We start from the raw sequence: 11,677 nt of genomic DNA, 5'->3' as shown, positions 1-11,677 counted from the left end.
TCCCTCCCCCCCTCCCTATTTCTCTCCAACTCTCTCCTCCAGGTGCCCTTTCCGTCTTTGAGGAGCAGTGATATGGACACCAGGTGTGGTGACGTCCAGGTACATATTCAATTCTCACAGCACACAGTTTGTATATCACATCATAACCTGCTATCTGTTCTGCCAGCTCTACCTTTTGTTCAGCTGTGGTAAACCAAATCTGTGGCTGTGTCTGAAGTCACTCACTTATTTACTAAATTGTGCACTATGTGACCTTCTGCCATTTTATTTGAGTGTCCAAGGGGGTATGCTATGCACTATGTCTTGCCCTTAGAAATTCCACACAATAAATGAAGTAGTGTCCATGGAATGTTCACAATCCAACAGTGCAATGCGTCACATTTTATGTTGATGTAAAAAATGGCATTAAAGGAAATAATGAAAGGGTAAACAAGGGAGTGATTTTGGACACAGTTTAAATCAGGACATGGCAAATGGCAACAGAACGAATAGAATAGAAACTCACATAAGACACACAGCAGTCTTCTCCACACATCATATCGATCTGCCAAAAATCTGAGTGCTGTACAGACCACGGGATGCTGAGGCAATACACAGCAACAATAAATAAGTGCTGCAAACTCTGCGACAAGTATGTTGTTTTGAACCTGTTGAAATGAAATACCAACAAAACGCTAATCAGCCCCTGCTTTTAAAATGATTTCTGAATTGTACAATTGAACCATAGCTTAAACACTTTGATTTGGTATTGTGTTGGGAGGCCGCCACGGGCCTACAGCTATATCTGACGCCCTTTCAACTCAACAAACCATTTGATTCAACATTTGTTAGCTTAAAATCCTTTAGCCCATCCACCTGCTATCAGATCTGATAACAATTTTTTATTTTTTTATTTTTATCTCTGAGCTGCCTCCCCCACAGACACACTATGATGCTCTTATATTCCTGGCTCTCTATTTTTCTATTTATACCCACTGAGATGAGCAATGAGCCCCAGGCAGCCCTAACTCACCAACCCTAGCACACATAGACACACACCGACACGCAAACACATTCTCTCTCAAACACACACACACACACACACACACACACACACACACACACACACACACACACACAAGTGGAGGTTAGAGTGTGTCATCAACAGTGTGTCTGACCATATGAACTAATGTAATGCAGGTAGCTGTATATTGTTGAGCCTCAGGAAGCACACAGAGGATGAGAGTTCACACTGTGTCATGCTTTCAGCCTTGTATTTGGGCATTCTGCTGCACAGCCTTAAAGGGACAATCCGCTGTAAAAAATACCCAACAGCATCGGTTATTCCCGTGATATTGCTCATTTTAGGTTTGTAAACATGAAAATGTGATAAACAAGAGTCAAAAGTATCTTGGCAGAGTCACCAGAAGAAGACACATTCCAAAGCATCACTGTGACAGTAATCAGGGCGATTTTACGAGGCGTCGGGATTTTCAGCTGGTAGCTGTTGAAATTAGTTTTTTGGGGGGGAATGTAAAAGCTTAAGTTATATATAAATCCATAAAGACACCTGACTTTTTTCATGAATCATTGGAGAGAGAGAGAGGGAGGGAGAGAGGGAGGGAGAGAGAGAGAGAGAGAGAGAATCAATGCCAATATTTCTTTCGAAGTGAATCTTTAAGCTTTAATTAACTCTAGCAATCCAAAAATCATTAGCATTGAGCCATTGGCCTGCTTTTTTTTCTGTGACCTCAACTAAAAGGTGAGTTTATCGCACTATATACATGTGAGCACTCGTACACTTGCACATACCCAGGCACTCAGGCTGGCGCACACAGAGGGAGAGAGAGCGAAAGCTGGAGTACTACTGTGAAACTGAACCAATTTAAAAATGAATGAAGACCACATCCATGAGAAACAGCCCATCTTGCATTATTTACAATATTGAGAATACACTGAAACTGTGTCAGCTTGACTTGTTGCTCCTCCTCTGCAGTAATGAAAGAGAAGGAAGAGAAAAAGAGGGCAATCACCCCTCTCTCCTCACACCCCGAGTCACACACACACAAACATAATCTGACACACAAATACTCAGAAACAGACACACACCCAACACATACACACACAGACAGTCACGCACACATGCACGCACAAACGCGTGCACACAGACACAAACACACACTTTTCCTCCTCTTAACCCTCTTGTTGAGTGATTCAGAGTTTACCAGAGGTTGAACAGGGTCAGAATCATAACTCTTCAGCCCAGTGGAGCAGAGAGTAGTCAGAAGGAATATAGCGTACAGCCGATCCTCTCAGCCCTTCAGCTCACACTGATGTATGATTTTTGTTTTTGCTTAGTACACACTTGATGCATTCTTCTGTAGATAGAAGTGTACATGTGCTGACTATCTGCAGTGAGAATTTTTCTCCGGGAGCATGAGGGTTGGACAGATGCTTTAAAAGCATGTAGACAGAAGAAAATGCTAATGTTTGAGAGGCACACGCTCGCTGTCGAGCCATGTCTTATTCACATCTTTGAAATGACCGGGTGCAGTAATGGAAACTGTTTGGCCAGAGGGACCTACTTACTTAGAAGGACACATCTCCTCTATTGTGGCATTAAGTGTTGCATTCTTAAGTTTTTATTTCTGCCTTCAGTGTTTGATCAAGATTATTCCACCTCACTACTAGCTTGTTTTCCCTCCTGTAACTGCACCAGCTACTGCAAAAGTACGGATTAATAAATAAATAGAGAAATGAAGCTAAGCTAGAAAAAATCTCTCAGGAAAACCGGAGTTTCATTGGCAATTTCTTTCTTGGAAAAACAAATCAAGAGTTGCCAATGCTGCTGCTAATGTTATCACCACCGCCTCCTGTCACCTCCAGTAAGACCCTGTTCATTTCTCTCTGCTAATAACCTCCTTTAATTACTGCTCAGACACAAATTAGGTTCCTATTATGAAACATGTACACATTCACAAAACCCTTGTAGAATAACTCTGGATTAATGTATTATTTATATAAAAAAGCGATGCTGTTTTGTCTTTATTTTTTTCTTAACTAACAAACAATTGTCTTTCTTTGTTAAACCTATTTGTGTCACACCCCAACTTGCTGTGGGTACAGCATGCAAGAAACACTGAATTGGGATCAACACGTTGTCACATTACTATTGAACAGTCTTGTGCAAAATACTTGAAAGCAATACTTGAGTAAAAGTACAAGTATGTTACCAGATAATGACTTTGGTAGAAGTTAAAGTCTCCTTTTAGAATATTTCTCAAGTAAAAGTCTTAAAGGTCCAATGTGTATGAATTTCTACCATCAAGTGTTAAGATCATATATCGCCAACAACTCTCTTGCACCACGCAGTTCATAGTACTTATTACAGCTTCAAAGACTCCTGTTTCTGAAACTTGGATTTGAATACGTGGGGTCCTCCATTTTTCCTTCTGCAAACCTGCCGGGGCGGGAAGGTACGACACCCATTAGAAACTTTAGCAGTCCTGGGAGTTTATCATAACATCAAAAACACGAAAAGCGGAGCACTTTGTCCTGAATGTCCCATACCAGCTAATGTATTTCATGATGACGCATGACTATGGAGCATCTACCCCAGTTCATGCTAATGGCAATTTAAAATGTTAAGCCAATAGGAATACTTGGAGTTGATGGTGGTGTTAAATTTTAATGAAAAAGGACATGTTTGTGAACGAGCAACACAGATTTTGATAATGAACAACTTACACACTTACACACTCCGTTACACACTGGACCCTTAAAGTATCTGATATTTACTGTACTAAAGTATCAAAAGTAATTTTCTAATGTACTTACGTTTTCGAAAGGTAAAATGTCAAAAAAAAACTTTGAATATATAAACTTTATTGTGGCTTCCTGGTAGTAAAGCATAAAATTCAAGGTTCCTACTCTTTCTAAAACATCTATTTCAAAGTCTGACATCAACAAAGAAAAAACAGAAGAATTCAATTCAATTCAATTTTATTTATAGTATCAATTCATAACAAGAGTTATCTCAAGACACTATACAGATAGACCACACTCCAGAATTTACAAGGACCCAACAGTTCTAGTAGTCTCCTCCAGAGCAAGCAACAGTGCGACAGTGGCGAGGAAAGAAGAATCTTTCATTCCAAAATACAAATAAAAGTTCTGGCAAATGCCGCCACATTTGTGTAACCTTATCTTCCCCACTGTCACCGGGGTGGTCAGCGTCTGTTACGATGGCGACAGTCATGTTTCCATGACGCTATCCATTGTTACGCTTCCTCCTCTTCTTCTTTAGTTTTGACGCTTGGCAACAAACAGGCATTACGTCGCCAACTGCAATGGGGCGTGCATTAACTTGCAATCTAGAAGCAACGATTCGCCAAACAGCGTTTTTGCAGTCTAACAAATATCTTCTGATGTTATTTTGTAGTTACTAGTAACGAAGACAAAGTAAAACTACACATTTTATTGAGGAAATGTAGAAATAGTAGTTTCCATAAATATAAATAACAAACTAAGTAGAGATACGGTAAATACAAAGTAAGTACAGTAACAAAGTATCTTTACTTTATTACAGTACATGGCAACATTGCTATTGAAGTATCACAAAAGTCTTCTTTAAAGACTTGCTGGGATAGACATTGTTGTGGTGAGATGTGTAGGGCTGGGTATCGTTACCGGTACTGTTACCAATACCGGGACTTAGATACCGGTCCCTGAATGGTACTTATTTCCTTTAGAAGAAAATAATTAATTTACAACATTAAACATTACGGCACAAATCTTTTAACGTATTTTTTAGCTCCTACTACGTGAGCTCCGCTGTGCCTTACCTAGTTTTTCCTGTGTGTCTCTAGGACTCGTAACATTAGACAGCCAATCAGCAGCATCATTAGAGCTTGGTAAAAGCATGCTGCATGCTTATTGGCTCACAGACGCTGATGATACTTATTCTTAAGGTATTGAAAGAGGCAATTACAATGAGTTCAGCAGGGCTCACAGCGACGCCGGGAGGTGGGATTTGATAACCTTTACTTCCCCTCTGTTCTAAGGGGAAACTGTGATTGTGTGTGTTTGTGTGTGTGTGTGTGTGTGTGTGTGTGTGTGTATGTACATTCCCATGTCTGCATATGCATGAAAAGTGCTAATGAAACATGACATAATGAAATATGATGGATCCTCCCAGAGGCAAAAGCTCTCAAAGTTAGACATCCTTATGAAAATATAAATGTTTGACATCTCAACAAAGCATGTCTCTATCACGCGTGCGTGCGTGCGCGCGCGCACACACACACACACACACACACACACACACACACACACACGCTCGCTCAGGAGAACTTTCAAAACTCCACTGCATGTGTCTGCAATTACAATACAGACTTCTCCGATTCAATATATTTTCTACCATCTCTCCTCATCTCCACTCACTCTCTTCACATCTTCCAGGAGCTTGATATCCTTATATCAGTTATTGAAGAGTGGCATGCTTTGATATCTGCACTTATGCTGGGATATTTCATCTTTGGTGGGGGGTCCGTTGTTATTGCTTGAACAAAGCAATAACAACGGATCTGCCTCTTTTTTTTCTCCTTTTTCTCTCTCTCTCTTGCTCATTCATTCTTTGCCACACATCCAAAGTCAACACGCTGCTGTTCATATATCTAAGTAAGCAGTAGGAGATAGTGGGTGGGACCCTGTACATTTGGGTCAAAGCTAATCTTATTACAGTCTAGATGTGTCTAACAAGTTCACCTCGTGACGTATTGACGCCATTTCAGAAGAGACTGTCATTCACAGCTAACATTTGCTTCCAATGTAATGAGTGGCAGTATGCCATGTTGATGATAGTATGGAGTGATGAAAATCCAGAGCACGTGGTTATAGTTTAAGCTTTTGATACTGTGTAGCAACCATAATTTCGCCAACATTATGTCTTCATCAGAGGAAGGGAAGAAAACTGTCTGCACCCAACAAATGGCGGCATCTCATAGGATGGACATGCAGCCAATACCGTAAACAGAATGTATTCATATACATCATTCAAAACAGTGGAAAACATAATTGACAATATAAATTAATCTTTTTATTTAGTCCATAAGTTGTTGTCTTTAGTGTATGAAATGATTAGCTCTTAAAGCAAGGATTACTATTTCACCTTTAACCTAGAATACTAAATGATAAAACACTGTTAAGTATGCAAAACATGGATGGGCCTCGACCCTGATATGTTGTATTGAAATGTTTAATAGTACTGGATGTAAATGTTATTTATTTTTGTCTGCCTTCATATGTGTAGAGCGTCGCTGGGTCCCCTGAAAGGCGCTATAAAATGCAAACTGATACTAAACGCTATGGCATTGGCCAATATTATCAGGATCAATTTTAATTGGTTTTACTGCCACTGTCTGGTCTTACTCTGACGGAGACCTGCTGTTTGTTGCTACACCTTTTGAAAACTTTGAGCTATGACCTTGTGCTCCAGATCTCAGCCTGTCTCATTGTCTGCTCTGCTGGGCTACCGGTCTGAGCTTTGAGTTGGCATCATTTCTATCCATCGTTGCTTTATCCATGATGAACTGACTGTCAGAGACCATCCTGTTGTACTGAACTGCCACCACTGTAGCTCAGCAGTGCCAAGCTGTGCTCAGGCAATTAGAGAGCTGCCTTTGTTGCCTTTAACGAGTTTGACCCGTTTTGCTGATAGTACGCATTTGCACTGTCTATGCCTCTTTTTTTATTCGCTCTCTGCATATGTGTGTTTTGGGAGGAATCTGTAAAACAATGTTTGGTGTGAACAGTAAGGGGGAGCCGACCTTTACATTCTCAGATATTATATCCATCTGGACATTCCCATTGATTAACCTAAAGAATCTGTCTATAGAAAGTGTGTGTTTAGGCAGTTACAGTTTTGATTAAGGTTTATGTGTGTGTGTGTGTGTGGGAGTTTGGGGAAAGAGAGGAAGCTAGCTGCTGGTTTGCACACATCCAGCATCCAGGGGTTATCTGTTCAGCCAAGCTCAGACAGAGACTGTGAGAGAGGAGGAAGGGGAGTTCTAGGCAGATACTGAGGGATGGAGATATGGCAAAAAAGGGCAGAGATACTAAAGTGTGGGAGTGAGATAGACAGGAGGGCTCTACAACGATAGAGAAGGTAAACTACAGCTATACCTAGGTAGGAAAAAAGGGAGCGGGGAAGGAAAAGATAATGAGAGGAGAGAGCCGTGAGGAAGGCAGAGGGATGAGGTGGTCTGGTTGAGAAAGAAAGGAGGAGAGAGAAGTGTGTGGACCACCGTGAGATTACTGAGATGGAGAAATTAGGATTTAAATCAGGTTTCAGTAGGAGTAGATTTACATATAATAGGGATGATATGGATACGTACTTGCCAACATTCAGGGAAGCTTAAATGTCCCTACTAACATTTGGGCTTTGACAGTACAGTACTCTTTTCTATAAATTATATGTGATGTAGTCTTGCACCTTTCTACACAACGCTGTGGAGGACGGTCTGGCTAGTCCACACAGCAATTGAAGGTTTATCAGACACTCTGCTCAGCTGTGTACAGTTCTGAGGATTTAACAACTCTGGAACGTTATCACAGTGGCAATCATTTCCCAAGCATTACACAGATAATGGAATTACCCACCCATGTTACAAAGTAATGTCCCAGGAATGTGCCTTTTAACTTATTAGATAAGCCAATGCCGTGTGTTAGTGTGAGCCAGATTAGCTGAACAACACCCCAGATTTCTTTGCCTCTTACCACCCCACGGTGGTTGTTTTTTCTTTACCAACTTTGAAACCAAGGCTACATCCTATGCTTGAATGTGGAAAAAGAGATTTAGTTGGAAGCCTTCGAGCGTCTTCCAGTCTTTGCAGAGATCAGAGGAATGGTGTCCACACTGAGGCTCCTAAACCCCTGACAGCAACACACCACATCTGAGGAAGAGGAGGCTCTGAGGCGCGGAAGTGGAGGAGACAGGGATAGGAGGAGGTGCTGGGGCAGGAAAAGTGAAAGGAGGTGTGGATTAAAGGAGGCAAGCTGCACATGTTTAAAACTTAAGGAAGAAGAAGTGCTGTTGCTTCATCCTCTCATTTCCAAGTTTTCTTTCGTCAGTCTTACTTAAATAAATAAGAGTAAAAATAAAACGTGTCTTTAGGCCTAAATTGTCTTCTTTTAAAAACAACAAAAAACATTGTAGCGTAAGTAAGAGTGCTTCCACTCTTAAGTGAGTGGGCTTGCCGAGTCCTTGACACACACACAGACAATTTAGGACGACTTAAGTACGGGTGGTTAACCAATCAATAGTCTGTGCCGAATGACTGAATGGGTGAAGCCTGCAGCATGACCACTGCTTGCGTACAATCACGACCCAATGAGTGCTTTTCTCTCAGCATTGAGTAGAAAAAAGTGAGCGTGTGATGACTATAACCTCTTGACAGTACAGTCATCCCTCAACAGCCTCCAAATTACAACCAACACACAAACAGTGAAGCACAAGTCTGATGACGTCTCTCCCACAACTTTGAAATTCAAACCCAAATTCCCCCATCAGCCCCTCCTGCTTTCTTTCTCCTTTCATGTTTTCTTGCTCATTATAATTTTGTTAAAATAGATTTTCTAAATCCTCCACCATCACCCAGTCTTTTTTCCTTCCCCCTCACCCTCCTCCACTCCCACTCCTTGAAAGCTGTAAATCAGGACAGTTCCGCAGCGGAGGGGTTAAGCTGAACCCGGCCTCGTGATTGGCTGCCGGCCGGCGGTCTGAACCAGCCTACCGAAAGAGGTAACCAGGCAACCTCAGAGAGGGAGAGAGGGAGAGGAAAGAAGAGGGGGCTAGAGGAGCGCGGAGGAGAAGAAAAAAACGCGCTGAAAGAAGCCTGGCATAGTTTTGTGGGGATTGTGGAAAAAGATGTAACGAGGCTTTAAAGCGCTCTCCCCGGGATGGAAAACTGGATTAATCTCCATGCTGAAACCCACTGTGGATGAGGAGATACTCGGGATTGAATGGATTCTAAAGACTTTTCACAATATGGGAACTAACTGTGCTCATTTTCGCTGTAGTGCAAAGGTAAGCGCGCCAATGCAAACAGCCTGGAAAAGGGCTCTCGTCCCGGTCCCGGGCACAAGGGCTGCAAAGTGCACAGGCTACTTTTGGATCGGTGTGTGATAGTTAGTGTTCCGGGACCTAAAGAAGAGCCTGTGGATTCAGTGCGCCCTGCTCCCATCACTGCAATGAATTATCAATTGCTGCTGGTGCATCCGGATTTTAGTGCTTGTGCACGCGCGTCTGTGTGTAGCACGGGTGAGGGTGGTCGCAGTGACCCCCCTCACTGTAGTGGTCCTGGACTGTGTGTGTGTGTGTGTGTATGTGGTCTATAGGCGGGAGGAAAGACTGATTTGCTGCATTTGGCAGCGTGTGTAGTTGGGTTCGCCCTTCTATCGGCGATCATCATTCATGGGGATTTCTAAAAAGTCATAACCCAAAGAAATGTCTTTGCAGTTATAACGTGCACTAAACGTGCTTCCCCCTGCTTGGTGTAGCTCCTCTTCTAAGACGGTAGTCTGTCTTTAGCAGCCTACTCCATGGTGACATTTTAGTAACCTTATTATAGGCTGCTTCAACTTAAATGAGTCGTATTCAGTTGGCCAAGTGGGTTTTTGTGACCCATACTTTTTTTTGCATGCAAGTGTGTGGTCACACACATTTTATCCAGGCTACTTTATTTAATGCTCCTTTGGAGACCCCCGCAGTGGTTAAATGATGTGTGTGTGTGTGTGTGGGGGGGGGGGGGGTTTGCCCACTTTGAAGGGTTGGCTCGCGAGGTGTGTGAAATGTAATGAAGTGGATTGGTTACACCGATGTGGAAGCGTTAGCGTAGAAATGTAGTGAATGGTGTCTAACTGGTTCTCAGTCACTGGGCTTGGGTTGATGTGGGGGGGGGGGAGTATTGAATGGGCGACCCGGGCAGTTCGCTCAGGGGGCCCAGGCTCCGCTGCAGCTAAAAGCCGCATTAATCATGAAGCGCGTGTGCTCTGCAGACCCTCTCCCTCTCTCTCTCACTCTCACTCTCTCCCTCTCCCTCTCTCTCTCTCTCTCTTTCTGTCTGCACGACCTGCGTCAGCCTTATACAGGTGTATAAGTAGCTCCATGTGAATTGGTTGTTGGCCGTCTGCATGTTTAAAATAGGACTCTGTTGAATGTATTTTGTCACAGGCGTCGGATCGGCACGTGACTCACAAGCATGCAACCCGAACTCCTGCATGCATTACTCAACGCCAGTTTTTTTAATGTTGAGGTCCATTACCTTGAGTAGTTGGAATTTGTGGAACTATAAATTGTTCCGCATGTCAAATGGAAAGACTGCATTTTTTTACTCCACCATATTTCTTTGATGGTTATTAGTTACTCAGCAGATTTAGAATTGACATGTCTAGCATTGAAACCGAAAGCTGCTACTATTAAACTACTATATCCAAAAATGTACCCATAATGTTACGTCTAACTATTTGTCATACACTACATGCAGGGGGCCGCCCTTAATAAGGAGTACTTTTGATAATGACGGTAAAAATAGAGATTTGAATGCAAGAGATTAGATTTTTAATTAAATAGTAGTGCTGCTACTTGTTAAGGATTTGAATACTTTTGTCACTACTGCCAAGCGGACCTCTTACTTCTGCCTGCATGGGCCCAGCAGGCGACTTCAGGGCGTCATAGTAACCCACAGCGTATTGAGTAGTTAACTCAAAGAAAATCCTGTTGAAGGCTCTCTTTCTCCCTCTTTCAATTCCCATCTCCATCTGCTCCGTCTACAGTCTCTGCCTCACTCTGTTACTTTCCACAGCCCGAGCCTGCCTCTCGTAATTTATGTTTTCCAATGCAGTATAGCAGGTCTCCTTGACTGTGCTGTCTAACGGTCGACGTTGCTGTTTGAATGAACGTTGGACTAAATGTCTAACAGACAAGAGCTCTCTCAGGTTGTGTAGTGTTGACATCAGGAAATCACTGGAACCTGGAGCTTAGTATTCTGGTTCCTACAGCTTTTAACATCTTTTGCAAAAGGAAGCTTGTAAGTCTGTATTTGAGTCAGAGACATGGTGTACCTGTGATATCTGGAACGCCAGCTTTTCACTCTGAAGAGTTTCATGCTGTACACAAACTCATCTGACACCATGGCGATATCTGCATAAAGTCAAAAGCTGTACAAAACGGAGCACCTCCCTGCAAAGAATTACATTTACCCGTGTCCTTTGTGAAGTTTAGCACTTTAAAACTAAGGGTGGCCAGCGAGCACATTGACGTGAACTTTATCAGCCAGGAAGAACGTAGTAAATGACAACCAAATAACACGTATTGGTGGAAATCCGCCCGTAACCTGTTTATCCGTAGAGTTGCATTGCAGCCTTGTCATTCACGTTGCTGCCTACTTTGCTGTTGCACCCCAGCGACACTTGTTGCCATGGATACAATTCAACTTCTCCCACAAATTGAGGGCCTATTCAAGTTACCTACTTGAGTCCATGCAGGCTTTTCTTTAAATCAGCTGTGCTGAAAACACTGAGCAGGCAGCTGCAGTGGAAATAAACTTGTGCATAAAGATAACTAACATTCACCACGTTCACCAGCTTTATTCATTTCCTTTCTTGTTTGACCTGGAAGCCCTTTGGGAATGCCTCTCCC

General features: G+C 42.6%; 1 protein-coding gene across 8 annotated transcripts in view; it reads left to right on the top strand.

Annotated features, from left to right (window-relative positions):
- The window catches only part of dab1a (DAB adaptor protein 1a), a 197,138-nt gene that overhangs the window by 112,558 nt on the left and 72,903 nt on the right, over positions 1-11,677 (top strand). For 5 of the 8 annotated variants that reach the window (XM_034881347.1, XM_034881344.1, XM_034881345.1 and 2 more), the window contains exon 1: positions 8,794-9,064. The gene's annotated coding sequence lies outside the window, so the exon portion shown is untranslated. Of the gene's footprint in view, positions 1-42; positions 100-8,793; positions 9,065-11,677 lie in introns of those variants that run through there. The other 3 variants (XM_034881348.1, XM_034881346.1, XM_034881340.1) reach the window with 2 other exon arrangements.

This window comes from Etheostoma cragini, chromosome 9 (assembly GCF_013103735.1).
Source record: "Etheostoma cragini isolate CJK2018 chromosome 9, CSU_Ecrag_1.0, whole genome shotgun sequence".
Lineage (NCBI taxonomy): Eukaryota > Metazoa > Chordata > Actinopteri > Perciformes > Percidae > Etheostoma > Etheostoma cragini.
The sequence above is the reverse complement of the archived record's forward strand: the minus strand, read 5'-3'. Positions and strand labels throughout refer to the sequence as shown.